Below are 25,271 nucleotides of genomic sequence, written 5' to 3'. Positions count from 1 at the left end.
AAATTCCCTTTGTTAAAATAACTAGTATGCTCCCATCTTCTAACTGGATCCTGAGTGATACACTTGGCTTTCTCTTATCCCTTGTCCTGCTTTCCCCACTCTCGTGCAATGTTCATTGTTGACAAATCCTTTTCTTAGAATCTGCTTCTGAGGAATTCAATCTAAAACAGTCGCAGAAAGAACTTTAAGTATTCTTAATGTCATATTGAGCCAACTGGACACAAATGGATTAGAAGCCTACAGTAACCATGCACCTAATCTAAAATAATTTTAATGGATCAAAGCCTACAGTAACCATGCACCTAATCTAAAATAATTTTTAACTGTTAAAGCTGTAAAACCATCTTCAGTTGGCCCGTAACCTCTCCAAATATGAAATCTCTATAGTCTCCAAGGAAAGCAAAATCTCATTCAGATATGGCCATGGGAGATTAAAAACAAGGACAACTTCCCAAAGGGTAGAGCCAGAGGAAATGGAGAAAGAGAGTATCCTGGCTAACTTGATGTGTTGACTTGACTGGGCTAAGGGATGCCCGAAGAGGTGGTGAAACATTATTTCTGGATGTGCCTATGAGACTGTTTCCAAAAGAGAGTAGCATTTGAACCAGTAGACTGAGTAAAGAAAATTACATTTACCAGTGTGGACAGATGCCATACAACCTGTTGAGGGAACAAAAAAGGTAGAGGGAGAGTGAATTCACTCTCTCTGATTGAGCTAGGATGTCCACCGTCTCCTGCCCTCAGATATCAGCACTCATGGTTCTTGGGCCTTTAGACTCAGACCAGGACATACACCATCAGCTCCTCTCATTCTCTGCCTTCAGATTTGTATTGAATATGCCACTGGCTTTTGATTCTCCATCTAGATAGAGATATAGAAACATATATAGAAATGAAGATAGGTATCTGTATCTATTTAACACCCATTGGTTGCTCCTCTGGAAACCCATAATATAGAGAGTATCTCACCAAAAGAAGAATTAGAGGTTTAACACCTAACCAAGGAAAGTGCTTCACCCCTGGTTTAAAGGGCCTTCAAAATGTCTTGTAAGCAGGATTTGAGAATTGCTATGAAACTGTAACTGCTGTGTCTCACATTCTGCTCCTTTCCTAACATGAGTGTCTTTTGCACTTATCTTCTTTCACTTCTACCATCCTATATTGGGTGTAAATCTGGAGGGAGGAGTGGATTGTTTCTTTTTAGTTCATAAGTCACCAGACCAAGAAAGGTCACATCCAAATCTGATGAAGAAATCTGTGTACCATCTGGGACTTAAAACTAGATGCAATGACTTGATGGGCTTTGGGTTATCCCCCTTAGTATGAAGGAGGAAAAGAAAAATGGACATTTGGGACTAGAAGGGTGGATTAAGACAGAAATAATCACCTAATTTCCTCCTCTGAACATTCCCCATCCCTTTTACATTCACATATAGCATGTTAACTAGTTTAGGCCAGTGGATTGCCATCAGAAGCAATTTACACCAATGTTACTGAAGTGTGGTTCAGAGACCAGTATTGTTCCATGATTTGTTTGCTGCTGGTCCATAACAAGGTAAATAAAGCAAAGGAAAATATTTAGAAACTTTCATAGAAATTTGACATTCTCACAACATCTTTATTGTCTTTTTGAAAAGTAATAGTCTGCAACAGATTGGAGAGTTTATAAAAGGGGTCCTTTGCTACAGATAGTTTGAGAAGCTGTATGCTCACATCACTTCTAGCCCAACTTCTAAATCCTCTTAATGTTCTTCCCAGACCTTTTTGTTCTTGAGTTGCTCACATGCAGAGGATCTACCAGAGTACTTGAAGCCCTAGAAAGCCGTGGAAATATGAGGTAGAAGTAACCTGGGGTTGCTGAATGATTGATGGAACAGAATCACCTCCCCCAACAAACACATCAATGTTCACTAGACTATAAGGTGAGTGAGAAATAAACTAGTATGTTAAGTCTGCGATTTGGGGGTTATTTTTTTGAGTACCAGTGTTAGTTATCCAAATACATTGTTATTGAGCTTTCCTATGACATTGACTTTAATCTCTATTTTCATGATTTCTGAATTTATATCTTCAAAGCACACCCCTCTCCAAAGCAGCAGAGCCATATGCCTCATCACATACTTGATAAATCCATTTTGGACATCCCACAGGACCTAAAAACTCAACATTCCTAACACTTAATCCCTTATGCTCCTCCTCTTTTTCTCAATTTCATTTTGTTCAGCCATATTGCCATCTCTCCAATTGTCCAACCCTGAAACCTAAGAGTAACCCTCAGCTTCTCTTTCTCTACTGCCCATCATAACCCATCAACCCTGTACCAACTTCTGAAAGTTTTACCTTCTTCACATCTTTCCAACCCTTACCCTACTTTTGATTTCTAATTTCTCTACTCTATCTCACTTGAATGAGAAAATCTTCTATTGTACACTCTTGGAATTAATTCCTTCCAACATCATAAAGCTCCCTTATAAAAAGCAAATATAAGTATGTAACAGTCCTGCTCTAGAAATATATCCATTTTTTACATAGTTCTTAAGACAAAACTCATGATCCTTAACATGGTGTGCTAGATACTATGGATTGGCTACTTCAGTCTCCATTCCACTCTGCTTCTAATGGGAGATGATAGGAAGCTAAACAAAACAAAAGAGCAAAAACCAACTATATTCCCCAAACAGCCTTGCCACTAGAGTGCTAGATATATTGGGTTCTGTCAATTTGATGCACTTGCACTAAATCCAAAAGATAAAAATGAGGTAGAAGCTATCTTTTTAGCTACTACTAGCAAACAGTGGGGTTATGACGTGATTGTTAGAGGCAATTGCCGCAGCTGAGCACTAGTATTAGTATCTATTCACCACCTTCATGGATGTGAGAGGCAAGTGAGACAACATCAATGACAGTGGCAGCAGCTGGACTTCAGCTAGGAAATCACACCAGCCTCCAATTTCTATTCCTTTAGCTCTTTTGCTAATATTGTAGTTCCCCATGTTTAATACCTTTCTCTTTGAAATACCTAAAGATGTTTCTTTTTTTAAAGATTTTTATTTATTTATTCATGAGAGACACAGACATAAACAGAGGGAGAAGCAGGTTCCTTGCAGGGAGTGTGATGCAGGACTCAATCCCCAGACCAGGAGCACGACCTGAGTTGAAGGCAGATGCTCAACCACTGAGCCTCCCAGGCGTCCCCCTAAAGATGTTTGTATTTCCTGCACTACCACCTGACCAAATAACGTGACATACAAGGCTTTTCATGATCAAGCCCTGATTTCTTCACCAACCTAACCTTGTGATGCACTTTCCCACTGCCACTTCATACATATCCATCGATCTACATGGTAGTTGAGCCATGCTGAACCACTTGCTGATCTTCAAATGTACCATGTTTTCCTCATTCATGTTACTCTTCAACTTTCTTACTGCTATTGATTCTTTAAGATTCAACTTAAATCTTACCTATTCTGGGAAGCCCTTCCTGGTATCTCTTCCAGCTTATACTAAAAAATTTCTCATTCTTTCTTTTGCCACAAAACATGTGAGCCCCTAACCATGTTTGAGATATTCCCCCACTCTTATGGGGGCAGAGGCTTCCACCTCTATAGAAATTGAAGATGCCAGCTACTTTCTTCCCCACTTCACCTGTAGTTAGGGAATGTGCACATGATCTAGGATCTGTCAGACAGGACTACCCCAGATTATGAATCAGAAGCTAATGGAATGAAAAAATCACAGGTTTTCAAGTGAACTCTAACAATGTGGAGCAAGAGAGAAGGCACCTAAAGCCAGTTTCTAGAGGCAGTAGTGCCAGTAGTTGTAGCAACAGAGGTGTGGGCAATTTGAGCTGGAGTGTCTGTGCTACTGGCAATAACAAAATGTTTTCTCCAGCCTAGTTTTGTATGATTTTGAAAGTTGTTCTTGGCTGCGTGGTCTCTGAGACTGATTTTTAAGGCTTCTAAGAGATTATATACTAATGAATAGCTCCTTAATAAACTCCTTTAATGTTTAAATAAGCCAGTCTTTTTTTATGGCTTAAAACTAAGAATTTTGATTTATATAATATCCTCCCTGCTCTCTCCTATTGCACTTCATAAGTGTAAGTTTGAATTATTGCTCGGCAAATATTTCCTCCGGTATATGCCAGGTATACTTTCTTGCTCTATTGATGTTGGGCTTGATCATATGTTTTGCTTGCCAATGAGATGTCAGCATTTACAATTTAAACAGGGGCTTAAAATACGTTCATGTGCTTGAGCTTTCCCTCCTGTGCTCCAGTGATGAGAAGAGCATGTCCCAGGTGGCTGGTGATTATTTAGCCTGGGCCACATAGTGAAATACATGGACAGACCACATGCCTCAAGTAGCCAGTGGTCCAAAGATAAGGGGCACAAGGAGCCTCCCTGAACCCTTTTGTCATCCATCATTGAGCTCAGAACCTGAAGCATGGAGTCTCAGCTAGCCATCCCACAGACTATAAGCAAGAGAGTAAGATTACTATTTTAAGTCACAGCATTTTTTTCTTTTTGGATTTTTATTTATTTTTAAATTGAGATATAAATGACATAACATTATATTAGTTTCCAGTATACAACATAATGATTCAATACTTGTATACATTGCAAAATGATCACAGTAACTGTAGTTAATCTGTTTCCATACATCATTACAAAATTTTTTTTCTTGTGATGAGAACTTTTAAAATTCACTCTCTTGGGACACCTGGGTGGCTCAGTGGTTGAATGTCTGCTTTCGGCTCAGGGTATGATCCTGGAGTTCCGGGATCGAGTCCCCCATCGGGATCCCTGCATGGAGCCTCCTTCTCCCTCTGCCTGTCTCTGCTTCTCTCTGTGCATCTCTCCTGAATGAATAAATAAATAAAATCTTTTTAAAAAAATAAATAAATAATAAAATTCACTCTCTTAGCAACTTTCAAATAATGACATAGTATTGTTAATTATAGTCACCATGCTGTACATTATAATTCCATGACTTATTTATAACTGAAAGTTTGTACCTTTTAACTCCCTTCACAACCATTTAGCTCAACCCACAATCTCTGGCAACCACCAATCTGTTCTGTATATCTATGAGTTTGATTCTTTGCTTGTTTGTTTAGATTTCACATATCAGTGATATCATACAGTATTTGTCTTTCTCTGTGTGACTTATTTCACTCAGCACATTGACCTCGGGGTCTATCCATATTGTCACAAATGACAAAATTTCATTCTTTTTTATGGTGAATAACATTCCACTATACACATATATATATGAATGTTATTATATATACACATACACACATACATATACATCACATTTTCTTTATCCATTCATCTGACAATGTACACTTAGATTACTTCCATACCTTACCTCTTGTAAATAATAGGTAACTGCAATGAACATAGGGGTGCATGTGTCTTTTCAAGGTAGTGTTTTTGTTTTCTTTGGCTAGACACCCAGAAATGGAATTGCTGGGTCATATGAAGTTCTATTTTTAATTTTTTTGAGATATCTCCACACTATTTTCCACCATAGCTGCATGAATTTGCATTCCTAGCAATAATGCACAGAGGTTCCTTTTATCTACATTTTCACCAACACCTGTTTTGTTTTGTTTTTATAATAGCCACTCTAAAAGATGTGATGTGATATCTCATTGCGGTTTTGGTATGCATTTCCCTGATGATTAGTAACATGTTTTCATATACACATTGGCCATCTGTATGTCTTCTTTGGAAAAATATCTATTCAGATCATATGTCATTTTTTAATTAGATTGGATTTTTGCTGTTGAATTGTATGAGTTCTTTATATATTTTGGATATTGACCCCGTATCAGACATATGATTTGCAAATATTTTCTCCTATTCTAAGTGACTACATTCTTATGTAACATTGCATTTATAGCTGACTAATATGTTATGTAATTAGTATTAACAGCTATAGCAAAAGTCAGCCTATAATTATTGTCTATTGCTCTCTACTAAACTGTAACCTTGTTGAGGGTTGAGATTGTGTCTCATTAGTCTTTACATTTTCAGTGATTATCACAAAACCTATACCAAGCCTTAATAAATGTTTGATGAATTAATAAACAAGTCAATGAATAAAAAAACATTCTAAAAAATTGCATTCCTTTTGTCTGTTATACCATTATAGGAAATTTACAGAACATTTATTTTTTTTAAAAAAAATATTTTATTTATTTATTCATGACAGACACACACACAGAGAGAGAGGAAGAAGCAGAGACACAGGCAGAGGGAGAAGTAGGCTCCATGCAGGGAGCCCAATGTGGGACTCGATCCTGGGTCTCCAGGATCAGGCCCTGGGCTGAAGGCGGCGCTAAACCGCTGGGCCACCGGGGCTGCCCTACAGAACATTTCTTTATGAAATGATTTCTCTCCAGTCAAAATTGGTAAAATTTATTAGATTAAGCTGGATTGAATTATTGCATAGTAATACAACATACTTTTTAATTTTACTGAGACTATTTCTTTTTGATTTTACTTGGAATTTGGGGTGCTCCTCAATGACATAAAAACACAGGTCCAGTTCATAATAAATTTGTTCAATGAATTTCATTTCAATTTTCTTCCCATAACTCCTTAGTTACTGACTTCTACTACTTCTGTAGGTAGTTGGTTACTTCCATTATGTATAGATTCTACTAGTTTCATTTTTAAATATTAAACAAATCCTGGTTTTCAAATTTGGGCATATTTGGTAGTGTCTCACTACCTAGCTTATAGCTGAGACTTTGTGAAATGAATTTGTTAAGTGAATTTGGTATTTGTTATATTAATAGTTTCCTGATTATATAAAATTTTCATGTGATCATTCTGACTAGGTAGTATTATGGGTCAGACTAAAATAGAAACTTATGCATTTTTTTATTTTGACAAATATACAAAATCATTTTTCTCAACTCATTCCTAAGTCTCATACAATTACATCTTCCTTCAGAGCAAAAATCTAGGATGTGATGAGGCTTAGAGATCAAGTCAGTATAAGGAATGAGGTGTAAACAACAAAAGCGAGTTTATATTTTGTCATAATCTTGACCATTTTGATGAGTTTGTAACAGCTGCATCAAAATTGCCATGTCAAGAAACAGACTTCAGAGCCATGTATATGTCCTGTCTCCATTTCTAAGTTTAAGTTCTAAAGCAGTGCTAGGGTACTAGATCATAAATAGGCAGATATATTTCTTTAATTATTATAAGCGATAGTATTCGTAAGTGGTAAGTAGGTGGAACTATGTAATATAATCTCTAAACATGTTGACTAAGTACACATGAACAACATTTAGTCATGAAATAAAAATGTAACACATTTCATCCAAAACATTTAATAATATAAATAATCATAGTTATGCATCATAATGAAACATAGTTGATAATTCACAAAGTGAATTTTTTTCCAGATTATTGGGATACAATTGACACATAACATTGTATAAATTTAAGATGTATATCATAATGATTTGATTACCACAGTATGTTTAGTTAACATCCATTAGCTCACAGTTACATTTATTTCTTATGATGAGAACTTTTAAAATATACTCTCTTAGTAGCTTTCAAATATGCAACACAGTATTGTTAATTATAGTCACCTTGTACATTACTGTATTTTTAAAAAAGTTTTTGTTTATTTATTCATGAGAGACACAGAGACATAGGCAGAGAGAGAAGCAGGCTCCCTGCCAGAAGCCTAATGTGGAACTCTATCCCAGGACCCCAGGACCCTACGATCACGACCCAAGCCAAAGGCAGATGCTCACCCACTGAGCCACTAGGTGCCCCTACATTACTGTATTTTATATCCCCCAAATTTACCTTATAACTGGAAGTATGTACCTTTTAAATTCCTTTACCCATTTCCCACACTCCCCAGACTTTGCCTCTGACAACTTGTTTCCTGTTTCTAATGAGTAGTTTTTTTTATATTCCACATATAAGTAAGGCCATGCAGTATTTGTTTTTCTCTGTTTGACTTATTGACCTCAAGTTTCATTCATGTTGTAGCAAATTACAGGATTTCTTTCTTTTTTTATGACTGAGTAATATTTATATATATATACCACATTTTCTTTATATATTTATACAACAATGGACACTTAGATTGTTTCCATGTCTTAGCTTTTGCAAATAATGCTACAATAAACACAGGGTACAGATATCTCTTTGAGACAGTGATATCATTTCATTCAGATATATACCCAGAAGTGGAATTGCTAGATCATATGGTAGTTTTATTTTCAATTTTTTGAGGAACTTTCATATTGTTTTCCATAGTAGATGCATCAATTTACATTCCCATCAACAGAATATGAGGCCTACCTTTTCTCTACATCTTTGTCAGCACCTAAAACTTTTTAAATTTTACAACAGCCATCCTAACAGGTATGAAATGATATCCCATTGTGGTTTTGATTTGCCTTTCCCTGATGAGTAGTGATGTTGAGTACCCTTTCATATACCTGTTGGCCATTTAAGTATCTTTTTTGGGAAAATGCCTATTCAGATACTTTGCCCATCTTTTAATTGGATTATTTGTTTTGTTGGGGGGGGCTGTTTTTTTGGTTTTGAGTCTTTTGTTTATCTGCTTGTAGGTTTTGCTATTGAGTTGTATGCATTGCTTATATATTTTGGATATTAACCCTTTATCAGATATGCGGTTTGCAAAAATTTTCTCCCCTTCCATAGATTGACCTTTCATTTTGTTGATGTTTTCTTTTGCTGTGAAGAACTTTTTAAGCTTGATGTAGTTGCACTTGCTTATTTTTGCTTCTGTTGCCTGTGCTTTAGATATCTTATCCAAAAAAACTCATTGCCAAGACCAATACCCAGGAGCTTTTCCCTTATCTTTTCATCTAGGTTTTTAGGGTTTCAGATCTTACATTTAAGTCTTTAATCAATTGTGAGTTAATTTTTGTAAGTGGTGTAAGATAGGGGTCTAGTTTCATTTTTTTGCATGTAAATATCCAATTTTCCCGACACCATTTACTGAAGAGACTATCTTTGTTTCATTGAGTAGTCTTGGCTCCTTGGTCAAATACTAGTTGATCATACATGCATGGGTTTATTTCTGGGCTGTCATTTCTGTTCTGTTGGTCTATGTGTATATTTTTATGCCACATATTTTTATGCGGATTACTATTGCTTTGTAATATAGTTTGAAATCAGGTAATGTGGTGCCTCCAGCTTTGTTCTTTTTCTCATGATTGATTTGCTATTCAGGGTTTTTGTGTGTGTGTTTGTTCTGAACAAATTTTAGGTTTTTCTATTTCAGTGAAAAATGCCATTGAAATCTTGATAAAGATTGCATTGAGGGCAGCCTGGGTGGCTCAGCGGTTTAGCGCTGCCTTCAGCCCAGGGCCTGATCCTGGAGACCTGGGATCGAGTCCCGCATCAGGCTCCCTGCATGGAGCCTGCTTCTCCCTCTGCCTGTGTCTCTGCCTCTCTTTCTCTCTCTCTCTCTCTCTCTGTCATGAATAAATAAATAAAATCTTTAAAAAAAAGATTGCATTGAATCTATCAATGGGCTTTGAGTAGCGGACATGGGATGTGAACATGGGATATCTTTCCATTTATTTGTGTCTTCTTCAATTTCTTTCAACATCTTATAGTTTTCAATATACATATCTTTCAATTTCTTGCTTAAGTGTTAAGTATTTTATTGTATTTGATGCCATTGTAAATGTTATTATTTTATTTCCCTTTTCAGATAATTATTAATGTATAGAAATGCTCCTGATTTTTGAATGTTGATTTTGTATCCTGCAACTTTGCTGAATTCATTGATTAGATCTAACAGTTTTTTATGGAGTCTTTAGGATTTTTTATATATAAAAGTATGCCATGTGCAAACAGATAATTTCATCTTTTTCTTTCCAGTTAGGATGTCTTTACTTCTTTTTCTGCTTGATTGCTCTGGCTAGGACTACTACTACTATGTTGAATAAGAGTGGTGTGGAGTGGCACCCTTGTCTTATTCCTGATCTTAAGAAAAGCCTTCAATCTTTTACCATTGAGTATGATGTTAACTCTAGGTTGTCATACATGGCACTTATTATGTTATTATGTTGAGGTACATTTCTTTACCCAATTTGTTGAGAGGTTTTTTTTTTTTTTATCATGAATTGATGTTGAATTTTGTTAAATGCTTTCTCTGCATTTATTGAGATGATCATGTGATTTTTATTCTTCATTCTATTAATATGGTACATTACATTTATTGTTTTGCATATATGGAACCATCCTAGTATCATCCCAGGGATAAATCTCACTTGATCATGGTGTGTGATCCTTTTATTGTGTTGTTGAATTCAGTTTGTTTATATTTTTTTTCAGTTTGCTTATATTTTGTTGAGAAGTTCTACATCTATTCATCATGGATATCGCCCTATAATTTTCTTTTCTTTAGTGTCCTTATCTGGTTTGGAATTAGAATAATGCTTGACCCATGAAATGAGTCTGAGACTGTTCCCGCCTCTTTACTTTTTTATGGAAGAGTTTGAGGATTGCCATTTTTAGTAACCAGAAAAACCTTGTGGTCCTAGGCTTTTTTGGGGGGCTGAGGGGGAATTTTTATTATTGATTCAATCTTCTTACTTTTCATTGGTTATTCAGATTTTGTTTTTCTTCCTGACTCAGTTTGATTGGTTGTATGTTTCTAGGAATTTATTTATTTCTTCTAAATTGTCTAATTTGTTGGCATATAATCATTCACAGTAATCTCTTATGATTCTTTGCATTGTGGTATCAGTTGTAATGTCTCCTCTTTCATTTACAATTTTATTTTTGGGTTCTCTTTTGTTAGTCTGGCTAAAGGTTTATCAATTTTGTTTATCTTTTCAAAGAACCAACTCTTAGTTTTGCTAATTGTTTCTATTGTTTTCCTGTTCTCTGTTTCATGTATTTCTGCTCTAATTTTTATTATTCCCTTACTTCTGCTGCTTAGAGCTTATTTTTTTTCTTTTTTCTAGTTCCTTGAGATGTAAAGTTAGGGTGATTATTTGAGATCTTTATTCTTTTTTTTTTTTGAGATCTTTATTCTTGATGTGTGCATTTATCACCATAAACTTCTTTCCTCTTAGAACTGCTTTTGCTGTATCCCACAAGTTTTGCAATGTTGTATTTCCGTTTTTGTCTCAAGGCATTTTTTATTTCTCTTTGTTTTCTTTTGTTTTTTTTTTTTAATATTTTATTTATTCATGATAGACACAGAGAGAGAGGCAGAGACACGGATAGAAGGAGAAGCAGGCTCCAGGCAGAGAGCTCGACGTGGGACTCGATTCCAGGTCTCCAGGATTACACCCTGGGCAGAAGGTGGCGCTAAACTGCTGGGCCACCTGGGCTGCCCTATTTCTCTTTTGATTTCCTCTTTGGCCCATTATTGTTCAGGACTGTGTTGTTTAATTTCCATGTATTTGTGAATTTTCCAGATTTCCTCTTGTTATTGATTTCTAATTTTATACTAGTGTGGTCATAAAAGATACTTAATATGATTTCAATCTTCTTAAATTTATAAGTCTTGTTTTGTGGACTAACATATGATATATCCTGGAGAATGATCTGTGTGCACTTGAGAAAAATGTATATTTTGCTGCTATTGGATGACATATTCTGTATATGTCTATTAGGTCCATTTGGTCTATAGTGCTGTTCAAATCCACTGTTTCCTTATAAATTCTTTGCCTGATCTATCCATGGTCGAGAGTGGGGTATTGAAATCCTCAACCATTTTTAATGCCTTTTTAAAAAATTTTTTATTTAAATTCAATTTAGTTACCACATCGTGTATTATTAGTTTAACAGGTAGAATTTAGTAATTCATCAGTTGCATATAACACCTAGTGCTCATTACATCAAGTGCCCTCATTAATGCCCATCACACAGCTACCCCATTCCCCCACCCAAATCACCTCCAGGAACTCTATTTTTTTCCTATAGTTAAGAGTCTTTTATACTTTGCTTCTCTCTCTGTTTTTATCTTATTTTATTTTTTCCTCATTTTTTCCTCCCCTTCCCCTCTGTTCATCTGCTTTGTTTCTTAAATTCCAGTATGAGTGAAATCATATGAAATTTGTCTTTTTCTGACATTTCACTCAGCATAATAGTTCTATTCACATTGTTGCAAATGGCAAGATTTCATTCGTTTTGATGGCCAAGTAATATTCCATTATATATATATAATAAATATATCCCTTCTTTATCCATTCACCTGTCCATGGACATCTGGGCTCTTTCCATGTTTTGACTATTATAGACATTCCTGCCATAAACATTGGGGTGCATGTGCCCTTTCGAATCACTATGTTTGTATGCTTTGGATAAAAACATAGTAGCGCAATTAACTGCTGGGTCATAGGGTAGTATTATTTTTAACTTTTTGAGGAACCTCCATACTATTTTCCAGAGCGGCTGCACCAGTTTGCATTCCCAAAAACAGTGTAAGAGGATTCCCCTTTCTCTGCATCCTCACCAACATCGATTGTTTCCTGATTTGTTCATTTTAGCCATTCTGACCAGTGTGAAGTGATATCTCCTTGTGTTTTTGATTTGTATTTCCCTAATGATGGGTGATGTTGAGCATTTTTTCATGTGTCTGTTTGGCCATTTGCATATCTTCTTTGGAGAAATGTCTGTTCATGTCTTCTGCCCATTTCTTAACTGGATTTTTTTATTTTTGGATGTTTGATAAGTTCCTCATAGATTTTGCATACTAGCCCTTTATCTGATATGTCATTTGCAAATATCTTCTCCCATTCTGTAGGTTACCTTTTAGTTTTGTTGATTGTTTCCTTTTCTGTGCAAAAGCTTTTTATCCCGATGAAATCCCAATAGTTCATTTTTGCTTTGGTTTCCCTTGCCTTTGGAGACGTGTCTAACAAAAAGTTGCTGTGGACATGGTCAAAGAGAATGCTGCTTGTTGTTGTCCTCTATGATTTTGATGGATTCCTGTCTCACATTTGGGTGTTTCATCCAATTTGAACTTATTTTTGTGTATGGTATAATAAAGTGCTCCAGTTTCATTCTTCTGCATGTTGCTGTCCAGTTTCTCCAACACTGTTTGTTGAAAAGACTGTCTTTTTTTCCATTGGGTATTCTTTCCCAATGGAAACTTTGTCAAAGTTTAGTTGATCATAGGGTTGAGGGTTCATTTCTGAGTTCTCTATTCTGTTCCATTATCTATGTGTCTCTTTTTGTGCCAGTACCACACTGTCCTGATGATCACAGCTTTGTAACAGAGCTTGAAGTTTGGAATTGTGATGCCTCCAGCTATGGTTTTCTTTTTCAACATTACTTTGGCTATTCGGGGTCTTTTGTGGTTCCATAGAAATTTTAGAATTGTTTCTTCCAGCTCTGTGAAAAAGGCCAGCAGTATTTTGATACGGATTGCATTGAATGTGTAGAATGCTTTAGATAGCATAGACATTTTAATAATATTTGTTCTTCTTCTAATCCATGACCATGGAATGTTTTTACATTTCTTTGTGTCTTCCTCAATTTCTTCCTATAGGTTTCAGAGTACAGATTTTTTACCTCTTTGGTTAGGTTTATTCCTAGGTATCTTAAGGGTTTTGGTGCAATTGTGTATGGGATCAATTCCTTGATTTCTATTTCTGCTCCTTTATTGTTAGTGTATAGAAATGCAACAGATGGGGATCCCTGGATGGCTTAGCGGTTTGGTGCCTGCCTTCGGCCCAGGGCATGGTCCTGGAGTCTCGGGATCAAGTCCCACATCAGGCTCCCTGCATGGAGCCTGCCTCTCTCTGCCTGTGTCTCTGCCTCTCTGTCTCTTTCTCTCTCTCTCATGAATAAATAAATAAAATCTTTTTTAAAAAAAAGAAATGCAACAGACTTCTGTGCATTAATTTTTATATCCTGCCAATTTGCTGAATTCCTTTATCAGTTCTAGCAATTTTTTGGTGGAGTCTTTCAGGTTTTCTACATAGAGTATCATATCATCTGCAAAGGGTGAAAGTTTGACTTCTTCACTGATTTGGATGCCTTTTTTTCTTTCTGTTATCTGATTGCTAAGGCTAGGACTTCCAGTATTACACTGAACAACAATAGTGAGAGTGGACATCCTTTCCATGCTCTGACCTAGGGGAAAAGCTCTCAGTTTTTCTTTGTTGAGGATGATATTCACTGTGGGTCATGATATTAAGGTATGTTACCTCTATCCCTATATTGTGGAGGTTGTTGTTTTTTTTTTTTAATTGTGGAGGGTTTTTAATCAAGAATGGTTGCTGCATTTTGACAAACACATTTTCTATATCTGTTGAGAGGATCATATGTTTTTTATCCTTTCTTTTTTAATGTGGTGTATCACACTGATTTGCAGACATTGAACCACCCATGTAGTCCAAGAATAAATCCCAGTTGGTCGTGGTGAATAATTCTTTTAATGTACTGTTGAATCCTATTAACTAGTATCTTGGTGAGAATTTTTGCATCCATGTTCATCAAGGATATTGGTCTGTAATTTTCCTTTTTAATGGGGTCTTTGTTTGGGGATCAAGGTAATGCTGGCCTCATAGAATGAGTCTGGAATTTTCCCTTCCATTTCTATTTTTTGGAACAGCTTCAGAAGAATAGTTATTAATTCTTCTTTAAATGTTTGGTAGAATTCCCCTGAGAAGTCACCTGGCCCTGGATTCTTGCTTGTTGGGAGATTTTTTTTATTACTGATTCAAATTCTTGGCTGGTTATGGGTCTATTCAGGTATTCTATTTCATCCTGTTTCAGTTTTGGTAGTTTATATGTTTCTAGGAATTTATCCATTTCTTCTAGATTGCTTAATTTGCTGGCATATAATTGCTCATAATATTCTAATTGTTTGTATTTCATTAACAGCCCACTCACCGCAACAGATAGATCATTTAAGCAGAAGATCAACAAGGAAACAAAGACTTTTAATGACACACTGGACCAGATAGACTTACAAGATATATACTTCTTCATCCTAAAGAAACACATTCTTTTTTCTAAAATATTTTATTTATTTATTCATGAGAGACACCGAGCGAGGGGCAGAGACATAGGCAGAGGGAAAAGCAGGCTCCATGCAGGGAGCCCGACATGGGACTTGATCCCGGGTCTCCAGGATCACGCCCTGGGCTGAAGGCAGGCACTAAACCACTGAGCCACCCAGGTCACCCAACACATTCTTTTCTAGTGCACATGGAGCATTCTCAAGAATACATTATATACTGGATCACAAATCAGGACTCAACTGGTACAAAAAGATTGAGATTGTACCATGCATATTTTCAGACCATAATACTATGAAACTTAGAGTCAACTATTAGAAGAAAATTTGGAAGGACCACAAATACATGGAGGTTAAAGAACATCCTACTAAAGAATGAATGGGCCAACCAGGAAATTAAAGAAGTATTAAAAAAAATAGATGGAAGCAAATGAAAATGAAAATACAACAGTTCAAAACCTTTGGGATGCAGCAAAGGCAGTCCTAAGAGGGAACTATATAGCAATAGAGGTCTACCAGAATCAAGTCCTACAACAGGCTCCTGGTGAGGAGCCTGCTTTTCCCTCTGCCTATGTCTCTGCTTCTCTCTGTGTTATCTCATGAATAAATACATAAAATCTTTTTTTTTTTAAAGGCAAGAAAAGCCTCAAATACACTAACTGACCTTATGCCCAAGGGAGCTGGAAAAAGAACAGCAAATAAGGCCTAAATCGAGCAAGAAGAGAAATAACAAAGATTAGAGCAGAAATCAATCATATAGAAATAAAAAAAAAACAGTAGAACAGATCGATGAAAACTAGGAACTTATTCTTTGAAAGAATTAACAAGATTGATAAACCCCTAGCCAGACTTATCAAAAAGAAAAGAGAAAGGACCCAAATAAATAAAATCATGAATGAAAGAGGAGAGATCACAACTAACACCAAAGAAATTCAACTATTATTATATTGTTATTTGCATCGAGTTCTATTAGTGTTTGCTTTCTGTATGTAGGCAGTCTGACATTCAGTGCATAAATATTTATATAATTATTATAATTATTATTTTTAATTGTATGTATAAAGTGACCTGTTTCAAAAAAGAAAATATAGAAAAGATACAAAAATATGGAAAAATCAAATAAATTAAAAATAAGAAAGTCAAAAAGCAAGAAAGGTTAGGAAAGTTTCATATCATCCTAATGCAAAAAGCAAACCAATTTCTTAGGAAAGCAAAACTATGCTTGAATTCAAACCAGAAAATAATTTCTCCATTGGGTCATTATAGGCAAGATTCTATGTATGGTATGCCTTAATCTGGGAGTGGATTTCAGTGTAGCCAGAGAAATGGATGAATTACAAATCCTCTAGATAGTCCTCCTTAGTATTTCTTTCATCTAAGCTTTAAAAAAGAATAGTGAACAGCTCTGAATTTGAAATTAACTCACCTGAGAAATACCTAGAATACTGCTATTCATCGTCACTAATTAAGTACAGAGTCTTATGTTTTAATAATCAGTAGAGCTGGGGGGGTACCTTTGACATTTTCTGGTGAATATTAAAACATGCAAAAGGCTGCCTGTATAAAAGTCACTTCACCTGGTACTTGGAGTTGTGCCAAAAAAAAAAGTACTAGGAATAAGGATGAAATTGTCTTCAGAAAGTAATTTGTTTCACCTCTAAACTACAGAGAACTGAATAACTGATATTATAGAGTTCCACACCATAAAGCATTGCAGCAATATTTTGGTCTGGAAAATACTAAATACCACCACCACACTTTGCCATTAAAATTCATTATACTAAAATATCCACAGAGCATCAATATGCAAGTACTGTTAATTCATTATTATGGAATAGCCCACCTGAAACGTGCCTGCTTTTTTAAAATAATATTGGTCCAAGATGGCTATAGCTGCAATTTATCAAGTATGAAAGTAAGTTTAAATAACATGTCTGATAAGCAGCACATCATAAGTTAAGCTTATTTTCATCCCACAAAGGGAAACAGTATTTTGTTTGTTTACTTTTAAAAGATTGTAATAATTTATTTGAGGGGAGACAGGCAGAGGGAAAGGGAGAGGGAGAGAATTTTAAGCAGACACTGGGCTGAGTGCAGAACCTGTCATGGGGCTGAATCTCATGACCCTGATGAGATCACAACTGAGCCAAAATGAAGAGTTGGACGCTCAACCGACTGATCCATCCAGGTACCCCTGGAAGCAGTATTTTTAAGAAGACTTCACACACAGCATGGAACTCGAACTCACCACTAGGAGATCAAGACTTGAGCTGAGATCAAAAGTCAAACACTTAACAGACTGAGCCATCCAGATGCCCCAAGGAAGGAGTATTTTTAAAATGGAATAGCCCACATTGCAAATATTTAAGAGCTATCATGAGATGGCTAAGTCATTTAAAGTGAGATTCTTCATCATTTTTGGAACATCCTTGATCATTATTTCTTCAAGCATTGCCTTTGTCCCATTCTCTCCTTCCTCTCCTTTTGGAACTCTGATTAAATGAATATTAGATCTCTCCATGTCTCCTAATTTTTCTTCTATATTTCCTATCATTTTTGTCTATCTGTGCTGCATTCTGGATAATTTCTCCTAAAATATTTTCTAACTTGCTCTTATATTTATCTGCTCATTTTAAAATTTTATATAATGTGTTAACTTATGTACAGTATCATTGGTTCTTCTAAAAATCTTATCAGTCACTTTTTGGACTATTCTTAAAATTTACAATTGTTTTTTAAGCATAGTAAGTGATGTTTGTTTGTTTTAAATTAGAGAGGAGGGGCGGAAGGGCAAGGGAGAGAGAATCTTAAGCAGGCTCCATGCCCAGTGCAGAACCCAACACAGGGCTTAATCTGACAACCCTGAGATCATGACCTGAGCTGAAATCAAGAGTTGGATGCTTAACTGATTGAGCTACCCAGGCTCTCCTAGTAAGTTATGTTTTAAAAATAATCTCTAATTCCAATGTATGCTTTATTTTGTTTCTGTAATTTTTCTCATGGGATGCTTTCCTTGTGTGTGTGTATGTGTGTGTACGGGTGCACGCACCTGTGTGTTTTATTGTGCTCTGCTTATTGTCCCTAAAATATTATGTCAAAGGCTTCTCTGAGGTCTAAGATAAATGTTCCTTATTTCAGAAATGATTTTTCCCTACCACTTCAGGACCAAATTATCCAAGTTCATGGCTTCATGTTTCCTGGACCACTCAAATCTTGGTCTATAATTCTTGGGAAGAGCAAGCCCACAGCTACAACCTCTCAGGGAGCTTTTCTCCTTTTCTGCTTATATCTGTTTTTCTTAGTGTCAAGGCAACATTCCCTTTGGGCCTCTGGGTGTATGGGTAAGTATATTTCAGGTTTTCTTCTTCTCTGACGGTTGACACCACTTCAGTGGAGAAGGGGTCATCTGCTACGCCTTGAGCAGGACTTGGGTTTCACTATCTGATTTCTCCATGTGTAAGATTGGTAAAACCAATGCCCAAACCTCCCAGATCAACAATTTCCCTCTGAGTAAAAGCAGCCTCAGTGCTCTGCTTATCTCTCCAGAGTCTAGTGTTTTCTTAGATTTCGGTCATAATTGTGGCTCTACAACACTTTTAAAAAAACACAACTTAATTTTTCCAATATGTTTAGGTTCCTTTCTCGGGAAGATTTAGAGTAAAAGTAGAAGAATATATAGCTTTACAAAGAAGGGAGGTTTTCTTTTCTTCCAATGTCTGTGTCTGGTTTTGGTGTTAGAGCAATGTTGGCCTCCCTGAGTTAGGAAGTGATCATCCCTCCTCTTTAATTTTTTGGAGTGGTATTATTTTCTTCCTTAAATATTTCATAGAGTCCCCCAGAAAAGCCATCTGAGCCTGGATTTTTCTTTGTTAGAAAGTTTTTAATTACAAATTCAAGTTCTTGAATACATATATTTACATATATTTATTTAGGTTACATATATTTAGGTTATCTATTTCATCTTGGATGAGCTTTGGTAAGTCTCTGTCTATGTCATCTAAATTGTCAGGTTTATTGACATAAAGTTGTTCACAATATTTTTTTTAGCCTTTTAACATCTAAAGAATATATATGTCTCCTCTCTTATTCCACATATTGTTAATTTGTGTCTTCTCTTTTACTTTTTCTAACCAATATGGCTAGAAATTAATTCTTTTTTCATTTTCCCAAAGGACCAACTTTTCATGGATGTCTTCTATTGTTTTTATGTTTTCTATTTTATTGATTTCTACTCTGATCTGTTTTATTTCCTCTCTTCTGCTTATTTTGGGCTTGACTTTCACTTCTTTTTCTAGTTTCTTACGGTAAAAGCTGAGGTCACTGAATCGAGACCTTTCTTATTTTCTAACGTAAGTATTTAGTGCTAAATATTTCTAAATATAGATGTAGCTACATCTAACAAATCTGATTTGTTTTCATTTTCATTCATTTCATTTCACAAAATACTTTGCTTCAATTCAAATCTGCCTTGATAGCTTATTTGACACAAAGATTATCTAGAAATGATATTTAATTTACAAATATTTGAGGGTTTCCTATTTTTTTGTTACTGATTTATCATTTTTCTGGGGTTTTTTACATTAATAGACTTTATTTTTACAATTTTAGGTTTCCAGAAAAAAATGGGCAGGAAGTACCAAGTTCCCATTTACCTATTTTCCTTCCTGCCCTACCCCCAACTCCCCCCATTATTAACATCTTGCGTTAGTGTGGTACATTTGTGGTAGTTGCCTGCAGTTTACATTAGGATTTATTGCTTTGTACTGTTCTATGAGTTTTGAGTAATGCATGTTATGTATCCACCATTGTAGTATCATACAGAATAGTTTCACTGTACAAAAAAACCCATGCTCCACCTACCTATGTCTCCCTCCCCCCAAACCCTTAGTTAGCTATGACTTATCTTTTTATTGTCTCTACAGATTTTCCTTTTCCAGAATGTCATATAGTTGGAATCATAGAGTATGCAGCCTTTTCACACTGGCCTGCTTTGCTCAGCAATATGCATATGAGGTTTGTCAATGACTTTTCATAGACAGATAGCTCATTTCTTTTTATTGTTGAATAATATTCCATTGTCCTGATGTACCACAGTTTGTTTATTCATTCATCTATTGAAGGACATTTGGTTGCTTCTAGTTTTTGGCAGCTATGATTAAAGTTGCTATTAACATTTAAGTTGAGGCTTTTGTGTGAACACATCTTGAAATCATTTGGATAAACATCTAGGACACTAAGTTTTGATTCCCTGTCCAACATCATATAGTTAAGGAGTAACACGGTGAGAATTGGACTCAAATAACCTGATCCAGAGTCTATACCTTAAAACTGTCTTTCAACGTGATACAAGTTAGGTGAACATGGTAAGAGAAGATTCATGGATGATGGGGTTTGAATTTAATCTTTTTTTTTTTTAAGATTTTATTTATTTGAGAGAGAGCATACACAAGCAGTGGGGAGGGACAGAGAGAAAGGGAGAGGGAGAAGCAGACTGCCCGCTGAGCAGAAAGCCTGACAGGGCTTGGTCCCAGGACTCTAAGATCATGATCTGAGCTAAAGGCAGATCCTGAGCTGATTGAGTCACCCAGGCGCCCCTGAATCCAATCTTAAAAGAGGACTAAGAGTTGGATAAATAGAAGTGAGAAGAAACTTTCAAACAAGGGTATGGTGAAATACTGCTTGGAAAAGTATAGTGTGGGAAAGTGACTGATGATGGGTTGCACAATAATGTGAATTGCTTAATGCCACTGAACTGTGAACTTAAAAATAGTTAAAATGGTAATTTTTATGTTATATGTATTTTTCTGCAACTTTTAAAAAAGATATAGTGTACATGTTGATTTATGGGTATGGTGGTAAGTTAATCTGACTGAAGTTAAAGTTTTATTGAGGGAATAAAAGGCAAGGAAGTTGAATATGTTACATTAGAACAAAATCAGCATGAATTTTAGTGATAGTATAAGGTTTTGGGGAATCATTAAAATTTTGGAAGATGAAATAGACATAAAATCTGCTTTATGAGAAATTTATTGAAATGGAGCAAGGATGGGGTCAAAAAAACAACTCAACTCAGTTTAGTTGTGTTCACATGTACACACCTCCAACAGCAGCTTTGTACAATGGGTATTTTGCCCCCATTCTAAGTCAAGGAATCTAAGGTTTATTGATGCTCACAATACTAGTACAGAATAAAAGCATAGTAATTTGAAACCACATCTCTTAACTTCAAATCTAGTGGGTTAGTGGGTGGCAGAAATAACACAGACGTAGGAATTACACAGACCTTTGTTTGAATCCTGACTCTATCTTATTAGCTATGTGACTTTAGGAAGATTATTTAGCTTCTCTGAGCCTCAATTTTCTCATCTGTGAAAATGTAATAAAAATATCCATCTCTAAGGATTAAATTCTTTCAGGATGATTTGAAAGTTATCTAGGTAAGTTGGTGGGGACAGGGGACTTGGGGACCCTACTCCTCCACCATCTTGCCCCGCCTCTAAGGATTAAAATCTTTGTATTTAAAGTGATTAGTGAGTACCTAGCATCCTAAAAGGGCTCAATAATTGTTTATTCACTTTCTTCCTCCTTAATTTCTGATGTTTATCTGACATTTATTTGTAGCATATATGTGCATCACTAAATTATTTGTGAATTATCTAATGATATTTAAAAGTTATTTGTGAATTTAGGTTTTCCTGAATTGACAAATGATAAATTTTCACACATTAGTCTCTTTCTGGATAGTAGAAAAGCACATTTTACTAATTAAAGGCACAAAAATCTAAAGAAAAATTATGAACATGGTTTGGAAACTCATGTACATATTTATTTAACACCATTTCATATCTTTGAGAAGGCTTTTGGAAACTTATTTAGAAAGCTGAAAAGTCCTTGAATACCAAGTGGTTTAACAAGAATTTTTTAATGAGTTAAGTGTAAAGGAATCAAAAACATATGAATTCTATTTTCTGTAAATAACACATGGTTTTGAAAACTGAAAATGTACTTGGAAAAAATGTTTCCTGTGCACTATTGAATTAAAGCTCTTGAAAAATAATGCCCCCCCCCAGACTGAGGCAAGTTCCATTTAGATTCTAGAGTACTCTCTGTCCACAGTGAAAATATTGACCACAGCGTATCTTACATGTTTGATTTTGTTGAGATAAAATTATTTTAGGATAGTGTTCAAAGTAGGAAGGAGACTTCTTGGGTATTCCCACTTTCACAGTGAGTAGAATAAATCATTTTCTTTTTTGACAAAAGAGAAAGCAGTTGTTTTCATCAGCATAAATTGTTCCTAGAGGAGCAATTCTAGGACTTCAGTTATGAGAACAGTGGGATAAGAGTAAATGGAGGAATGTTGGTGAAATGTGTCATCACAATTTCTCAAGAAGAATAATTTATTTTGTTGGAAAGGCAGGCAAACTAATCAACTAAATTTTCATTAAGATATTAAAACCTAAAAAAAAAGATATTAAAACCTTTCACTGACAATGCCAAGTAATGTGTCTTCAAATATTTTATTTGTGCCTATAACTGCTTCTTTCTTTTCTAAGGAGATATCTACGATATATAAGATCCAGATGAGGCAATCATAATTTTAATATTACAATTATTTTTGAAGCCATCCAATTCCCAATTCCATCTTTGGGTATTCAGAAGAGTTTTCACTCATTTGAAGTAGTCCTCCTTTTATAATTGGCAGTTTCCCTCTCCCCTAAGATGGCAAAACTGACTATATTTTGTTGGTTGTAGAATGAAAAATGTATAGATAAAGTTGCTTTAGAATAAAGCTATGTTTGTGCAGTAATGGACTCTGATATATGACCAAATGGACATTGATTAAAAGGACCAGAAGTACTGGCAGAAGGATAGATATATAAATAGAATAAACTTGAGAGTCCAAAGATAAGCCCTCACATATATAGTCAACTGATGTTCAATGAGTGTGCCAAGCCGATATAGTGGGGAAAGAACAATCTTTCCAAAAACTTATGCTGGAGATCTAGTTATCTTAAAACAAAAAAAAGGAAGTTGGATTCCTACCTTATACCATATACAAAGTTTAACTCAAAATAGATCAAAGACCCAAATGGAAAAGACTAACTCAAATTATCAAAGATAAACTAAAATTCATAGCATAAAACATAGGTATAAATCTGCATGACTTTAGATTTAGCAATGGTTTTTTTTAAATTTTTTTTTAAAATTTTTATTTATTTATGATAGTCACATAGAATGAGAGAGAGAGAGGCAGAGACACAGGCAGAGGGAGAAGCAGGCTCCATGCACCGGGAGCCCGACGTGGGACTCGATCCCGAGTCTCCAGGATCGCGCCCTGGGCCAAAGGCAGGCGCCAAACCGCTGCGCCACCCAGGGATCCCCTTAGCAATGGTTTCTTAAATGTGACACCAAAAGCACAAACAACAAAAGAGAAAAACAGTGTACTGGGGATCCCTGGGTGGCGCAGCGGTTTGGCGCCTGCCTTTGGCCCAGGGCGCGATCCTGGAGACTCGGGATCGAGTCCCACGTCGGGCTCCCGGTGCATGGAGCCTGCTTCTCCCTCTGCCTGTGTCTCTGCCTCTCTCTCTCTCTCTCTCTCTCTCTCTCTCTCTCTCTCTCTCTGTGACTATCATAAATTAAAAAAAAGAACACAGTGTACTTCGTCAATATCAAAAAGTTCTGCACTTAGGGGTGCTTGGGTGGCTCAGTTGAGTGTCAGACTTGATTTTTGACTCAGGTTGTTATCTCCAGGTCATGGAATCAAGCCCTGCATAGGGCTCCATGCTGAGCCTGCTTGCCCCTCTCCTTCTGCTCCTACCCCCCCCCCCGCTTGCACTATCTCTTGCTCTAAAATAAATAAATACATACATACATACATACATACATACATACATACATACATAAAATATAAAAAAAAAACAACTGTGCTTAAAAGGACAACATCAAGAAAGTGAAAAGACAACACACAGAATAAGAAAAAATAGGCAAATCACATTTTTGATGAGGTACTTCTAACTAAAAATTTCAAAGAATTATTACACTCAATAATAAAAAGACAAATAACCCATCTTAAAAATTGGCAAAATAGGGATCCCTGGGTGGCGCAGCGGTTTGACGCCTGCCTTTGGCCCGGGGCGTGATCCTGGAGACTCGGGATCGAGTCCCATGTCGGGCTCTCAGTGCATGGAGCCTGCTTCTCCCTCTGCCTGTGTCTCTGCCTCTCTCTCTCTCTCTCTGTGACTATCATAAATAAGTAAAAAAAAAAAATTGGCAAAATAGGGATGCCTGGGTGGCTCAGCGGTTGAGGATCTGCCTTTGGCTCAAGGTATGGTCCTGGGGTTCTGGAATTGAGTCCCACATCGGGCTCCCTGCAGGGAGCCTGCTTCTCCTTCTGCCCCTCTCTCTACGTCATAAATAAATAAATAAATAAATAAATAAATAAATAAATAAATAAAATATTTTTTAAAAATTTGCAAAATATCTAAACAGACATTTCTCCAAAGAAGATACACAAATAGCCTAGGAACACATGAAAAGGTGCTCAGTATCATTAGCCATTAAGGAATTGCAAATCCAAACCACAGTGAGGTACCATTCCAAATTATTAGGATGGCTATAATAAAAAATAGAGACGAAAGCAAGTATTCACAAAGATGTGGGTACACTGGAACCTGGAACCCTTATACACTACTGGTGGAAATGTAAAATGGTTTAACTTCTTTGGAAAACAATCTGGTCATTCTTCAAAAGTTTAAACACAGAGTTACCATATGGCCATATGGCTCACTGATTCCACTGCTTATACCCAAGAAAAATGAAAATATAGATCCACACAAACACTTGTACATGAATGTATATATTAGCATTATTATAGCCAAAAAGTGGAAGCAACCCAATGGATAAATAAAATATGGTATATCTATACAATGAAATATTATCTGGCAATAAAAAGAAATAAAGTTCTGATGCATGCTACAAAATATTATGCTGAGTAAAAGAAGCAAGTCACAAAAGACCACATATTTTATTATTTCAATTATATGAAATGTCTAGAATAGGCAAACTCATAGAAACAGAACAGTGGTTGTCTAGATTTGGAAGAGTTGAGGAAACTGAAAATATTCTAAAATCAATTGTGTTGATGGACACACACTCTGTGAATATACTAGACTACTGAATTGTATACTTCACATGGGTGAATTGCGTGATATGTGAGTTATATCTTAATAAGGCTGTTCCCCTTCTCTGCAAAAAAAGAA

At 35.9% G+C, this 25,271-nt stretch overlaps 1 long non-coding RNA gene across 1 annotated transcript in view; it reads right to left on the bottom strand.

Moving 5' to 3' along the window:
* Positions 1 to 4,633: 4,633 nt before the first annotated feature.
* LOC129506361 (uncharacterized) overlaps positions 4,634 to 25,271 on the bottom strand; it is a 158,803-nt gene continuing 138,165 nt past the window's right edge. Inside the window, exon 5 of the long non-coding RNA XR_008663749.1 lies at positions 4,634 to 4,861. This is a non-coding gene — a long non-coding RNA (uncharacterized LOC129506361). The remainder of the gene's footprint in view (positions 4,862 to 25,271) is intronic.

Source organism: Nyctereutes procyonoides, unplaced genomic scaffold, assembly GCF_905146905.1.
Source record: "Nyctereutes procyonoides isolate TBG_1078 unplaced genomic scaffold, NYPRO_anot_genome, whole genome shotgun sequence".
NCBI classification, from domain to species: Eukaryota; Metazoa; Chordata; class Mammalia; order Carnivora; family Canidae; genus Nyctereutes; species Nyctereutes procyonoides.
This window is presented reverse-complemented; position numbering and strand designations above follow the sequence as displayed.